The sequence below is a fragment of the Neovison vison genome, chromosome 12 (assembly GCF_020171115.1).
Source record: "Neovison vison isolate M4711 chromosome 12, ASM_NN_V1, whole genome shotgun sequence".
Classification (NCBI taxonomy): Eukaryota; Metazoa; Chordata; class Mammalia; order Carnivora; family Mustelidae; genus Neogale; species Neogale vison.
The window spans coordinates 89,040,537-89,056,263 of NC_058102.1; positions in this window are offsets into that span (position 1 = coordinate 89,040,537).

Consider the following 15,727-nt stretch of genomic DNA (forward strand, 5'->3'; position numbering starts at 1 on the left):
GTGGCTCAGTGGGTTAAGCCGCTGCCTTCGGCTCAGGTCATGATCTCAGGGTCCTGGGATCGAGGCCCGCATCGGGCTCTCTGCTCAGCAGGGAGCCTGCTTCCTCCTCTCTCTCTGCCTGCCTCTCAGCCTGCTTGTGAGCTCTCTCTGTCAAATAAATAAATAAAATCTTTAAAAAAAAAAAAAAAAAAAAAGAAGAAGAAATGACAGATTAAGCGAAACAGCGAGGAGGGGGTGGGTATTGGCCATGTGGATAAACAATTGAAGCTGGGTAATGGTAGATGGGGTTTTGTTAAACTACTTTCTCTCGTCTTGTATATGTTTGAATATTTTCATTAAAAAAAAAAGGCAGTGATCCTTTCTAGATGGGAAGTGTCTTCTCCCATCTGTTTCTTCCTCGGCATCCTCCCAGCCCCGCCCTCGGCTCCTGCCGCCTTATCCGTGCCTGGACTGTCTGTGACGACAGCCTCCGATCGCCTCCCAGACTTGGGTCTCTCTCCCTTCCAATCTCCTTCCCATTCTACCACCAAGCTACCTTCCTAAAACACGAATCAGATCAAGTTACCTCCTTGCTTAAAAACCTTTTGGAAGCTCCGTATTGCCAGTCATCTATTATAGTCTAAAATCCTTATGATATTAAGAGCCTTTCACGGAGTAAACTCAGCGTTCCTGCCCAGTTCCTATTCTGGTATAGTCGTCACCCTCTCATGAAGCCTGGCTGTGCTCACACTGGTCAGGCATTCTCTGACCTCCGGAACTTCTCTTACACGGCTCTCTATTCAGTGGGTCCTGTCCCTTGACCCTAGCTTCATTTATTGAAGACTAAAGTATTTTTCAAGGCTCAGTTCAAACGTTATTCGTCTTCATGCTTTCTGGAAGTCTTTACACTCTTCACCAGATATCTCTGCCTCTCTGCCTTCTGGCATATCTTCTGGTAGAATCTCACTTCCTGGCTTTCTGAGGTTGGATGGGGCCATGTGACCAGTTTCAGCCAATGAGTTATACGTGGAAGTCATACATTTCATTCCTGGGCCAAGAATTCAGTTGCTAATTCAAAACCCTCTGGAGCTCTCCTTCTCTCTGGCTCAGCAATATCCAGATATCAGCTGCTCCCTCAGGCTGGGTTCTGGCTTGAGCATGATGCCATGGACTAGAAACTCCTGTCCATCACGAGGTCTATGTAGTGTGGAATAAATTAGTCTGAGGGGTTATTTGTTTCTTCAGCATAACCTAGTCTATCCTGACTAATACTGCTTCCCTCTCTGATTTGGAATCAACTGTGCTATTATTCTCTGAATAGTTTTGCCTTATCATCCTGTATATGTAACATATCTGGATAATATAGCCCTTGGGGTAAGGAATTCTATTTTATGGTCTTTGCATTCCAGTCCCTGGCACTCGGCATGGTGCCATGCAGAGCAGAGGCATGAACTGAGTACCTGGAAGTCTGTGGTTGGGGTGGGTATAGACAGGGATGTGTAGGGGTTAAGATGTCCCATTCTTACGAGGGGGCCCCCACATGCATTAGTCATGAAACTGTGATGATTTGGAGATAGAGCTGGAATCTGGCTTGGATATTCTCAATGGATGGCATGCCCAGCCCCAGGCGATGGATCAATACTGGTCTAAGGCAGTCATAATAATTCCCTTCCCTTGTGGTTATGATTAGTTTACACGTGGGCACACAGTCTACTTCCAGATGATGAGCTGTAAGGGGAAGTCCCATTCCATCCTTGAAAAACAGAGAGAGATGAGAAATGCACCTAGTCTCTCCTAATTTGGATCTCCCCGAAAGCAGAGACTGAGAGAGGACTCAAATGCTGATAGTTTATGTGGGAGGGGACCCCAAGGAGCAGGAGAGATAATGCAGAGAGGATGAAACAGGAGAGAAAGACAAGCCAACAAAGGGTGCATTTCTGAACTTGTTCCACTGGGGCTCGATCTTGCTGGATGTCCACTGAGGGACATCAGAATTGTCCCTCCAAATGGCAGGAGGCCAGGGAATTTATCTAATGACTTTCATTGGTTGCCAGTGGCCCCTAATTATATTGGAACTGGATGTTCACCGGTGACTTCTCAATGGCCAGAAATTGGGCACATTTCATCTAATTCCTTCTTTGCTGTGTTGTCCCCTACTTCCTGCTCCTGAACTCTCTTCTGGTCTCCTTCCAATACTTCTCTGCAGCCTCTCTGACCATGTCTTTTTGATTTCCTTCCCAGGCTTCTTTTCCTTTTTCCACTCTGTGGATAGTCTCCTGAATTCTATTCTGGTCTTCCCCACTTCTGCCCACTCTTGCTGGGCAAATCAATTCATGAAATGGTTTCATCTGTTTCTATTGTGATGCCAGCTCCCAAATCTACTCCCACCCCCCAGCTTTCTCTCCTGAGTTCTGCAGGCTTACATCTATTTATCTATCTAGCAAATATTTATTGTGCAGTTTGAATATGCCAGGAGTTGGGATAAAGCAGTAAATAGGAACTCACCTTCTAGGAGTGCTAGACAACGTGGAGCTAGTAAGCAAAATTCAAATAGGTAAGTAAACCAGATAATTTTAGATAGTGATCAGCATTACACAGACAATGAAACAGGTCAGTGTGACAGAGTTTGTGTGTGCATGTGTTTGCACTATTTTACAGTGACTGCTTACAGGGGTAGCATTTGAGCAGAGATCTAGTACAGGCATACCTCGGAGATATTGCTGGTTCAGGTTCAGACCACCTTAGTAAAAAGAATGTTGTAAAAAGGGAATACCACAATAAACTGAGTCAAATGAATTATTTTATTTCCCAATGCATATTAAAGTTGTGTTTACACTATACTGTAGTCTATTAAGTGTGAGATAAGATTATGTTTTTAAAAAACCTGATGTATTTACCTTTATTAAAAATATTTTATTGCTGGGTGCCTGGGTGGCTCAAGTCATTAACTGTCTGCCTTCAGCTCAGGTCATGATCCCAGGTCATGATCCCTGGGATTGAGCCCGGCATTGGGTTCTCTATTCAGCTGGAAGCCTGCCTCTCCCTCTTCCTCTCCCTCTCCCACTCCCACTAGTTGTGTTCCCTCTCTTGCTGTGTCTCTCTCTATCAAATAAATAAACAAAATCTTTAAAGAAATTGCTTCATTGCTACAAAATGCTAGCCATCATCTGAACTTTGAGCAAGTCATAATCTTTTTGCTGGTGGAGGGTCTTGCTTTAATGTTTATGGCTGCTGACAGATCAGGTTGGTGAGTGCTGAAGGTTAGGATGACTATGGTAATTTGGTAAATAGTAAAATGAGACAATAATGTTTGTTGCATCATTTGACTCTTCCTTTTATGGATGATTTCTCTGTAGCATGTAATGCTGCTTGATAGCATTTTACCCAAAGTCGGACTTCTTTCCAAGTTTGAGTCCATCCTCTCAAGCCTGCTACTGCTTGACCAACCAAGCTGATGCGATATTCTAAGTCTCTTCGACTATCTTATTCCACAGTCTTCACAGCGTCTTCACCAGGAGTAGATTCCATCTCAAGAAACCACTTTCTTTGTTCATCCATAAAAAGCAATTCCTCATCCAGGGAAGTTTTTTTTTTTTTAAAAGATTTTATTTATTTATTTGACAGAGAGAGATCACAGTAGACAGAGAGGCAGGCAGAGAGAGAGAGAGAGAGGGAAGCAGGCTCCCCACTGAGCAGGGAGCCCGATGTGGGACTCGATCCCAGGACCCCGAGATCATGACCCGAGCCGAAGGCAGCGGCTTAATCCACTGAGCCACCCAGGTGCCCCCAGGGAAGTTTTATCATGAAATTGCAACAACTCAGTCCCATCTTCAGGCTCCACTTCTAATTCTAGTTCTCTTGCTATTTCCATCACATTCGCAGTGACTTCCTCCACCGGTCTTGAACCTCTCAAAGCCGTCCTTGAGAGCTGGAACCAACTTCTCCTAAACTCCTGTTCATGTTGATATTTTGACTTCTCATGCATCATGACTGTTCTTAATGGCATCTAGAATGATTAATCCTTTCCAGAAGGTTTTCAATTTACTTGGCCCAGATCCATGAGAGAAGTCATTATCTATGGGAACTATAGCCTTTCAAAATGTATTTCTTAGGGGCGCCTGGGTGGCTCAGTCATTAAGAGTCTGCCTTTGGCTCAGGTGATAATCCCAGGGTTCTGGGACAGAGCCCCGCATTGGGCTCCCTGCCCAACAGGAAGCCTGCCTCTCTCTCTCCCGCTTCCCCTGCTTGTGTTCCCTCTCTCAGTATGTCTCTCTGTCAAATAAATACATAAAATACAAACACCTCAAATGTATTTCTCAAGTAATAAGACTTGAAAGCCCAGATGACTCCCTGATCCATGGGCCGCAGAGTGTACGCTGTGTTAGCAGGCACGAAAACAACATTAACCTCATCGCGCATCCCCGTCAGAGCTCTTGGGTGACCAGGTGCATTGTCAATGAGGGTAATATTTTGAAAGGAAATCTTCTTTTCTGAGAAGTAAGTCTCAACAGTGGGCTTAAAATAGTCACTAGACCATGTTAAAAATAGGCGTGCTGTCATTTAGGCCTTGCTGTTCCATTTACAGAGCACAGGCAGAGTGGATTCAGCATAACTCTTCAGGGCTCTGGAATTTTCAGAACGGTCAGGGAACACTGGCTTCAACTTCAAGTCATCAACTGCATTGGCCCCACCCAGAGTCATTCTGTCCTTTGAAGCCAGGCATTGACTTTTCCTCTTGAGCTATGAAAGTCTAGATAGCATCTTCTGTTTTGTCTACATTGAAAATCTGTTCTTTAGTGTAGCCCCCTTCATTAATGGTCTTAGGCAGATCTTCTAGATAACTTGCAGCAACTTCTCCATCAGCACTCGCTGCTTCACCTTGTGCTTTGATGTTACAGAGACGGCTTCTTTCCTTGGGCCTCATGAACCAACCTCTGCTAGCTTCCACCTCTTCTCCTGCAGCTTCCTTACCTCTCTCAGCCTTCATGGAATTGACGAGACTTGGGCCCTTGCTCTTAATTATGCTTTGGGTTAAGGGAATGTTGTGGCCGGTTTGATCTTCTATCTAAACCACCAAGCTTTCTCCATATCGGCAATAAGGCTGTTACACGTTCCTACCATTTGTATATCCACGGGAGTAGCACATCTAATTTCCCTCAGGGACTTTTCCTTGCCTTCACAACTCGGCTAACTCTTTAGAGCAAGAGGCTAGCTTGTAGCCCATCGTGGCGTTTGACCAGACTTCCTCACTAAGCTCAGTCATCTCTAGCTTTTGATGTGAAGTGAGAGACACGTGACTCTTGCACTAGAACACCGCGAGGCCATTGCAGGGTTATTCCTTGGTCTGATTTCAATATTGTTGTGTCTCAGGGAATATGGAGGTTGGAGGAGAGGGTGAGAGACTGGAGAACGGCCAGACAGTGGAGCAGTCAAGAACACACACAACTTTTATTGATTAAGTTTGCCATCTTTTTTCTTTTTTTAAGATTTTATTTATTTATTTGACAGAGAGCGAGCATGAGAGAGGGAACACGAGCAGGGATAGTGGGAGAGGGAGAGGCAGGCTACCTGCTGAGCATGGAGCCCACAGGGTTCGATCCCAGGACCCTGGGATTATGACCGAGCTGAAGGCAGACGCCTAACGGCTGAGCCACCCAGGTGCTGCAAGTTTGCCATCTTATATAGTTGCAGTTTATGGCACCCCTGAACAATCACAATAACACATCCAAGATCACTGAGCACAGATCATCATGAAAAACCAAAATGTGACACAGAGACATGAAGTGGATAAACAACACCAACAGGCTTGCTTGATGTGGGTTTGCCACAAACCTTCAATTTGTAAAAAACACCACAACCATCTGAGCCAGGTGCAGCAAAGCCAAGTGCAATAAAATGAGGTCCACATGTTGTGGTGTCTGTCATCTGCGGCTGTGCAAGTGTGAAGGCCACAAACTTACGAGTGCGCTTGAGGATGAGAAGGAAGGCCAGTGTGGTGGGAGCAAGGTCAGCACAAGGTAGCCTGGTGTGTGCGAGAAGACCTGAAAAATGGCAGGAGCCAGGTCAAGTACAGCAACGTGAGCAAGTTTTCATCAAATCCCCAAGGGATGCTTACTTAGGTTTTGCACACATTTGAGAACTGAGGACGATGGAGAAAGAGAACTTGGCATTGGGAAAAAACTCCATTTCAAAGTTCTTCTTCTTTTATTTTTTTAAAAAAGATTTTATTTATTTATTTGACACAGAGAGAAAGCAGAAGCAGAGGGAGTGGGAGAGGGAGAAGGAGAAGCAGACCCCCCTCCCCCCCACTGAGCAGGGAGCTGGATGCAGGGCTCAAGTGGGGCCCGATCCTAGGACCCTGGGATCATGACCCGGCCGAAGGCAGATGTTCAACCACCTGAGCCACCCAGGAGCCCCCAAAGTTATTCTTAAAAAAGTGGTTCTAGAAAGTGTAGAACATACACAAGTTTAAAATACTACCACATCCTCTTACATGCCCATCACCCATCTTCAACACCATCAACTTAATTTTACAAAGCAAACTGAAAGTAGTAGCCAGGAAGGAAGGAGCAAAACCAGGGAAGTGCTGTGTCCATGAAGCATGTCAGAGAGAGAGAGAAAGAGAGAGAGGTAATCAGTGGGGAATTAAGGCAGAAAGGTTGTGTATGCTTAGCAGGGGTCATAGTCCTGTGGCCCCATGGGAACCCCACAGTGACACAGCGAACATGGTGGTTATGTGCGGGCAGCTTCCCTTCAACCTGCGTCCTCTGTTTCCTCTTTCAGACGATCTTCAGTGGCTACTGTATGGATGAGAGCTGGGGGTGAGGTTTGGATCTGGGTTCAGGGAGTTTATCTGGGGAGTGATAGCAAAGGGTTTGGAGAGTTTTATCTGGGGGGTGATTAGGGGTTCATGGAGTTCATCTGGGGAATGATAGGGGCATTCAGGGAGTTTATCTGGAGGGTAATCGGGGAGCAAGGGGAGTGGGGCAGGGAAGGAGCAAAAGCATGAAGAGTGTGTTATTGAGCTGGTCAGCACTGTGGTTAACTGGGGCTCAAACTGGCTGACCATAACCTGAGGAGTTCCTAGGTAGAATGTATCTCAAATTGTCCCTCAGAAGAACAGAAGGCTAGGCCTTCTATTCAGTGGACTCTCACTCCCATTTCTGGAGGGTTGTGCCAGGAACATCACCCTCCTGTATTTCTGGGCTGCTCTGCACGCTGGCTGAGGGAGTGCACCAGGTTCATGCAGCAGAAAGCAGGAGATGCAGTGGCTGCTGAGGGGGGCTGCTGTCAGTGCATGGGGGTCTGTTTGCTGCAGCCACAGCCCAGTCCACGGTGGGCCACGGACACTTAGTGTGGAGCTAGTCTAAAGTTGTTTCCTGCAGCTCCTGCCACCTGCACAACAGAATCTGAACTCCTTATTGTGACACTGGCCTCCCTCTCTTACCCAGTCCTGAAACCTGGAAGTCATTCTAAATGCTTCCCTTAGCACCCTCGTCCTTGTTTGCTGCCACCGTCACCCCCTTAGAACAGATAGTCATTCCTTGAGGACCATGATGATGACCTCTTCACCTTTTATTAAGTACAGGGATACCAGATAAATGATGTGTTATGAAAAGTTCATGGTGCCGTAAGCACAAAGGAGTGCACAGAATGGAAATCCTCCCCCCCCTCCCAGTACCAGAGGCTCAGGGAAAACTTCTGGAAGGAGTGATGAAGAAGCTGGACTCTGAGGACCGGGTAGGAATTAGCCAAGCTTACAGGTTTCAGACAAAGGGAAGAGCAAGTGTGAAAACTCATGAAGAGCCAAGCAAATTTAAAACACTGAAGGGAGGTTGGATTATTTCAAGTGTGAAGGAGAGAGAGAGAGAAAGAGAGAGAGAGAGAGATATTGGAGGTAAACAGTGGCCAAATCATGCAGAACCTGGAAAACCTTATTAAGAATATTGACTTCATTCTAAAGAAAATGGGAAACCTGAAGGATTGAAGTAGGAGAGTTTTGGGACTGAGTTGGAGTTTTAGTAAGAATACTTTAAGTATGGAAAGAAGTAAGTGGATCACACAAGATTAGAGGAAAAGAGCAGTTGGGGGAGGGTGGCCGTTGACCACGCAGTAGAGGATGGAGTTCTAGACTAGGGCAGTGGCAGTGGGGATGGAGAGAAATGGATGAATTGTAGAGATATTTAGGGGTAGGCTCAGAAGGACATGGAGGTGGGAAATGGGAGCATGGGAGAAGTCTGTGGTGATGCCCAGGTTTATGGCTTGGCAAATGGGTGGTGCATCAGTTAGCATGGGGTATGCTCTATGGTAGCAACAAACATGCTCCCAATCTCAGTAGCTTAATATAGCAAAGGTTTACTTCTCATTCTTGCTGTGTAGCCATCACAGATTGTAAAGAGAGTTTCCTGTTATCAAGGACCAGTGTGACAGAGGCTGTGTCTCAGTACTTGCTTCCATAGTCACTTGAAGGCAGCAAAAGGGGATGTGGCCAATCCTTTAAAATTAAAACTCAGTGGGGCCACGGTGGCTCAGTTGGTTAAGCATCTGCCTTTGACTCAAGTCATGATCTCAGGGTTCTGGGACTGAGTCCTGTGTTGGGCTCCTGCTCAGTGGGAAGCCTGCTTCTCCCTCTGCCTGCTGCTTCCCCGGCTTGTGCTCACTGTCAAATAAATCAATAAAATCTTTAAAAAAAATTAATACTCAGTGTTCTTTAGCCAAAACGAGTCTCATGGCCTCCCCTCATTTCAAGGGGGGCAGGGACATGCAGTCCTACCATGGGATTGGCAGGGGGGGAATTGGACATGACAGGTGAATGATACCAGGGACTGCCATGGATGGAGAGTGTGCTATTCACTGAGATGCGGAAATTGGTAGGACCAGTTCTGGGGTCCTGCACTTCTCCAACACATCCTGCGTTCTGTGGCCAGAGTCCTTTTCCCAAAACAAAAGTCTCATGTCATTTCTCTTTTCAAATCTCTTTAGAATCCAAATCCCTCTCCCCTACCTGATAGCTGTGTAAACCCATAGCGTGGTCAAGGGTCTTAGCACTTGCCTACCTGCCCAGCTCCATCTGCTGGCATTCCTCTCTGTCCCAGCCACCTTCTCCCCCTTTATTATCCAGCAGGACTCAGAGTGCTCTGAATATGCCTCACTTTCTCAGCCTCCAGACCCTCATGCGTGATTTTTTCTCTGCCTGGAATGCCCTCCTTCACTCTTTGCCTCCCTACGCATCTGGAAAGATTCTATTCCTCCTGTGAGAAGCCTTTCTATATTCCTCCAGGCAGACTTAGGCGCACCTTCTTTTATTCCACTGGTTCATGTTATCCCCATTTCTATTACAGTCCTGACTTTATTTTGATAATAGCATTTAGGTGTCTGTTTCCCTCTATATGTGGCTTCTAAACTCCTTATTCGTTGTCTACTCAGTAGCTATTCCTTACACCTGCCACAGTACACGGTTTCCCTCAGAGGATTCACTTATTCCCAGTGAAGGGATTCAGGTAGGATGGACTCCTGACCCCAGCTATCCCTCAGCTAATCAATACATCGACCTAAGTGACTGGTTCAGGGATGGGTACTTGACCCATTTTAAGGAAATGGGAGAACACGAGTCTTGGGACTTGTAAAGCAGGTACGAGTATAAAGATGTGAGTCTGGAATTGCTGAGCCATTTGATGACTCCCATGGGAGGACCTGGAACTGCTAGAAGGCCACCATCGGAAACAAGGTGATGAAACCACCATGAAAGGCTGTGTGGCACAGGGGGGAAACAGAGTCCTTGGTGACATGTGTGAACTCTTGGATCAAGCATTGCTCACAGCCAGCTCTTCCTCAGGACTTCAGAGTAATGTGAACCAATACCTTCTCCTTACTGCTTAAGCTGGTTGAGTTGGATTTTTGTTTCTTGCCACCTAAAGAGTCCTCACTAGTACAGAAATCAGTAACAGGAGTGTGGAGGCATTTCAAGAGGGAGGAGCCTCCCCCCCAAAGTGGAGTTGGTTCAACCAAGGAGGTAAGATGAAGAGCAGTAAGAACCCCTATATCTTGGGTTGAGAAATTGGTAATCTGATATAGCTAGTTATACGGTTTCCTATTATATCTTGGGAGGCAGATCATGTGCCTGCTGTAGCTGTAGCTGTAGCTGAGATTCTGGAAACTGGCAGGACTGGAAAATCCCCCATCTTTTGCCTCCAGGTACATTACGATAAGCAGAAACAGGGGTGGGGGAATACATTGCATGAGATAAGACTGGGATATGGATTAATCTGGCTCCCTAGCCCTTTCTTCAGCACCTCCTGTTTTCTACACCTCCAAAGGGAATTATCAATCCCATCAGAGATATAGGTGGGATATCAGGCTACAGGTAAGGACCAGACTCAAGGTGCCTCCCCAGTTGTTCTAAGGTATAGTTCAAAATTAAATGTAAGGCTGAATGTCTGGAGGAACGCTAAGGCCCATTTCGTACCAGACTCCAGACCTAGACTAGACTCAGCAAGATCTCTGGTTTTATATACTAGCTCATAGAATATGTCAGAAGCAAATAGACTAGAAGCCTATCAATGGAGTTGTAGTGCCAAAGAAACTCTATGCTCAGATGACAGTGTCTAGAGACTTTTCAACTCTTAGGTCCCCCAACACAGTGAATCAACTTTCATAGAAATAAAACATTAAAGAACTGTAATTCTTAAAGTGTTTATGTACATATGAATTTTATCTAAGGTGTCAATTTTGGGCTTCATCCCCCTCAAATATGACTCCTTTCCTCTGAGATTGGTCTCAAGAATAAATGTCCCTGATGATTCACATCAGCAGGTGACGAGGGAACCTCACTTTGGGAGACATTGCATTTAGGGTAATATTAAATTCCTTATGGACAGGCAGCAGGACTTCTTTTGTCTTCACAGTATCTTGCACTGTGTAGGGCACACAGAATGGGAGCTTGGCAGGGCCTTGTCTACTAGACCTGAAAAGCCTGGGTTTCCAGAGCCAAGGTGGTTTTGGGAAGTACATAGACTATGACTCCATAGACTGATCTCCCTGAATTCCTGCCTCCTGCTCCTTGATTCTGCTTTGCACCTATTGGGGCAGCCATATCCAGACACTGAGTGGGCAGAGAATATATCTGGGATCTTCTCTCAGTGCCCCTTATGGAGGCAGAGAGCTCTGCATATATCTGTGGGGGTGAGGAATGTGTCAAATACTGGAGAGAGTGTTTACTGGGCTTCTCATGTTTATTTTCTTCCTTCCACCACACCTCAGGACAGGGAGTGTTCTGAGAGCCTCAGTGAAGCAATTATACATTTCTGGCATGTTGGGTGACTTGTGTCTCAACTTCACACACCATCAAAGGCCTTGGAATTGTCAAGGTCAGGATATTTAAAACCACATTCTTGGGAGTGTTCTGGACACTGCCAGCTCAGCTCAGGAAGAGAGACGTGCCTAGAGGACAGCTGTCAGGGTTAGTGCCCACAGTTTATGGCAGGTCTAACAGCATGCAGCAGTTATGGGTATGGCTGTGTTGTTATTTAGTTCTAGTTGGTAATTGCCAAGTGACCACAGATTTCTCTTTATTCATTCTCCTAAACATTTAATTCAGCACCTACTGTATGCCAGACACCAGGGAGGATACAAAGATGTGTAGGCACAAATTTACCCCAGATGAGCTCACAGACCATAAAGGAACATAGTGGTCCTGCAGAGACTCATGAACAATAATCACACCCACAGGCAGGGTATTATAAGCTCACTAAGGAAGGATATACAACTTGGAATGGTGGAGATGATGGAAGGGCATAGGAAAATCTTCTGGGAGTAGGGTCTTGGGCTGAATATATAAACTGAAGTAAGTTAACCAGGCCAACTTCAGTTTCTGGCCAAGATGGAATAACAGGGGTGGAATTTACCCTACTACCTGAAGCAATGAGAAAGTTGTACAATATATGTGAAACAATGGTTTTGGATATTAGCACAGGACAATGGTCCTCAGGAGAGGGAAAACAACCCAGGTGAGCCCTGCAATTGTTTCAGCCTACAGTCTTGAGAGAGTTCCTAGGGTGTAGCACAAAGAGGAGGACACAGGTGAAGTTCAAAAGTTTCTCAGAGTTGAAAAGATGGACAAGGGAATCTAGGGAGGCCAAGGCAGCTACAGTTTTCAGGGCAGAATACCAGAGAAGAGTGAGGCACGGAGGAGGGAAGGATGAGAGGAGAGAGGGAAATAGAGAAAGAGATAGGAAAGGAGATATCCAGAAATCTGCAGAGGGTTCCTTTGAGTCTTTCGTTGAGTATTGGTCAGAGCATGTGTATATGGAAACCACCTGAGTGAGGGAAACAACCATGAGAAAAGGAACATAGGAATTAATCTCTGGAGCTCACACAAGGCAAAGAATAATTTGTATTTACTAGCCAGAATGGCAAACCTCATACATCACAAGGCATCAGACAGAATACTCAGAAGGGGATTACCTCAGTCGTGGGGCAAAATTAACTCTTGACTAAGGAATATGCTGGTTCCAACTAACAAAACTTAAAAACAAGCCTTAAAAGTATCAAACTACTTTCAAGTAACTTAACTGTGTCCCAAAACAAAGCTCAAGAGTATTTATAGGAATTTATAGGACAAACATGTCCAGCATCTAACAAGGTAAAATTCACAATGTTTGCTATTCAGTTCAAATCACTAGGTATGCAAATAATCAAGAAAATATGACCTATGACAAAAGAAAGAAATCAATCAATGGAAGCAGACCCAGAAATGACATAGATGTTAGAATAAGGACATCAGTAGACATTAGTTGACAAAGACATATAATGTTCAATAAAAAAAAAAGACATATAATGTTCAAGAAAGTAAAAGAAAGATTAAACATGTTAAGTAGTAGCATGGCAGATATAAAAAAGATCCAAATCGGGGTGCCTGGGTGGCTCAGTGGGTTAAAGCCTCTGCCTTCAGCTCAGGTCATGATCCCAGAGTCTTGGGATTGAGCCCCACATCGGGCTCTCTACTCAGCAGGGAGCCTGCTCCCTGCCCTCACCGCCTGCCTCTCTGTCTACTTGTGATCTCTGTCTGTCAAATAAGTAAATAAATCTTAAAAAAAAAGAAAAAAAAAAGATTCAAATCAAACTTCTAGAGATGAAAAACAATATGAAGTGCAAAAACACCCTGGATGGGATTAACATCAATTAGACACTGCAGAGGAAAACACTAGTAAATGTAAAGACAATTATAGAGACTATCCAAAATGAAATACAGGGTGGGGGGAAAAGACTAAGGAAAGGAAAAAAACAAAACAAAACAAAACAAAACAGAACATCAATAACCTCTGAGAAGACTCCTGGGGCCTAACATATGTGTAATTGGAGCTTCAGAAAAAGGAGGAGGGCAGAAAATATAATAAAAAAAATAATGATGGTTAAGTTGGAAGAGCATGAGACTGCTCATCTCAGGGTTGTGAGTCTGAGCCTCATGTTGGGTGTACAGATTACTTAAAAGTAAATAAGTTAATAAAAATTTAAAAAATGACCCAATATATTCCAAATGTCATGAAAACTATAAACCCAAGAAGGTCAATGAACCCCTAGCACAAAAAACTGAGCTGTATAAAGGCACATCATAATCAAACTGCTTAAAAGCAATACTAAATAGAATATCTTACAAAAAACCACAGGGAAAAAGACATCCTATAAAGGAACAAAGATAAAATGACAGCAGACTTCTTTTAAAAATAATGAAAGCCAGGGGTCAATGGAACAACATCTTTAAAGTACTGAAAGAAATAAAGGTCACGCTAGAATTTTATACCCAACAAAAATAACTTTCAGAAATGAAAGTGAAATTTCAAGCAAAATGTGAAAAAATTCATCACCACCAGACTTACATTATAGGAAATGTTGACAAAATCCTTCAAGCAGAAGGAAAATTATAGTGGATCAAAGTCTGGATCTACACGAGGCAATTAAGAGCACTAGAATTGAGGTGTCTCATCTAACAGATGAAGAAGGAGTAGTATCAGTAGGGTATTACAATTTTGAAACCCCAAAGAATAGTGGATCTAGGCAAGCATGAACAATGGTTGACAATATGACAAAAAGGGAGACAACCAGATATCACATGCATCGATAGAGACACACTTCACCATCTGTGTAAAGAAACCTTGACCAAAAAGCAGAAAAATAGTGGTCATAATAGTCAAACCTGATTCTAGATCTAACTACCAATTTACAGGATGTATAAGGGGCAGGAAAACATTTAAGTGACACCACTTGGTTTTAGTAGACAAACAAACCCAGATTTGGGAAATTCTGTAGGATAAACCACCAGATTTTTTTTTTCCATCAAAAACAAACAAGGAAACAAACAAACTTGCAAGGAGATAGAACGAGAAAGAGTGACAGTTACGTGGAGGGGGATCTGTAGACAGCAAGGGACTTAAGTAACACATCAGTCGGTCACAACATGTGGTTCTTATTTAGATCCCTAATTCTAACTGAAAAGGGAAAAACTGGATGGCATTCAGGAGAATGTGAACACTGACAGGTATATGAAGGAATTATTGGAGGAAAAAAAAAGTGAGCCAGGCCAGGAGAGGAGGAATTTCACTCCAGAGGGTGGGGACAGCAAGGGCAAAGGCGTGCCCTCTTAGTGAGCGGGGAGCAGTCTGGAAGCTTCCTGCTGCATACACGTCTTCTCTTACCTCTAGGCTCGGGCTGGCTCTGCTGCTCTGGTTTTGGAGCTAGGAGAAGACCGAGTAATTGACATGGAGACTATTTATGTCAATGTTTTCTGGCCTCCTGGGTGTAGAGGCTGCCTTAAGAGGAAGTCCTGAGGGTTGTCAAGGCCATTCTCAGCAACAAGGGACAAGGACTGAGCAGCGTGGGTGGGACAGAGGCTTTGAGAGCCCTAACCTCATCCCCACCTCCCAGGTCTGCCCCAGGGGGAGAAGACCAAGATGGGGAGACCTAGCAAAGAGAAGAAGAGGAAAGAAAGGAGGGAGGAGAGCCCCAGAGGCTGGGGTCAGAGCTCAGTGTGCATTCGGGGCTTTCAAAGTGCCGCTTGACTTCAGGCTCTAAACATCGAGGGGCATGCTGCCCTCCCCCCTCATGCTGCCTGCAGGCTGGGTGGAGGGCAAAGCTTTGAAAAAGGACGGAGAAGCGGGACGCTCTGGCCACTGAGACTACAGAGTTTGCTTAGGTTGACAAGAAAGCTGATGTAATGAAATGGCTGAAGGACAGGCCAGGGGACCTGACCCTGGCTTACCCATGATCACGCAGGGTTGACCACAGACACCAAGGGGCCCCTATTCTGTGGTTCACTGTTGTACCGCATGCTCAGTGAGAGACAACAAGAATCTTATGAGCTTAATGGTAACTCATTATGCCGGGCCCTCTTTTAGGTGTTTTACATATTCATTTCATCTCCTCAACAACCCTTTGAGGAAGTTACTGTTATTAAACCCATCAGAGAGATGAGGTAACAGCCTAGAGAGGAGAAGTCAATTACTTGAGGTCACACAGATAGAAAGTGGCCCAGTTGTAACTGAACCTAGGGAAAATCTAGTTCCAGAGCTCACGCTCTTTGCCACTCCCCTGAACAGCGGCAGCGACCTGGGGCCAGGCCAGTGTCAGCCCACTCCCCAGACCGAGCTTTGTGCAGCCTCTTCCTTTCCCCCCCAGGCCAGCTGGGGCTCAGGGCTGGAGGCTTCCTGGTGCTCTGGAAGAGACCTTGGAACCATGCTGGGAAAGCCACCCTGTG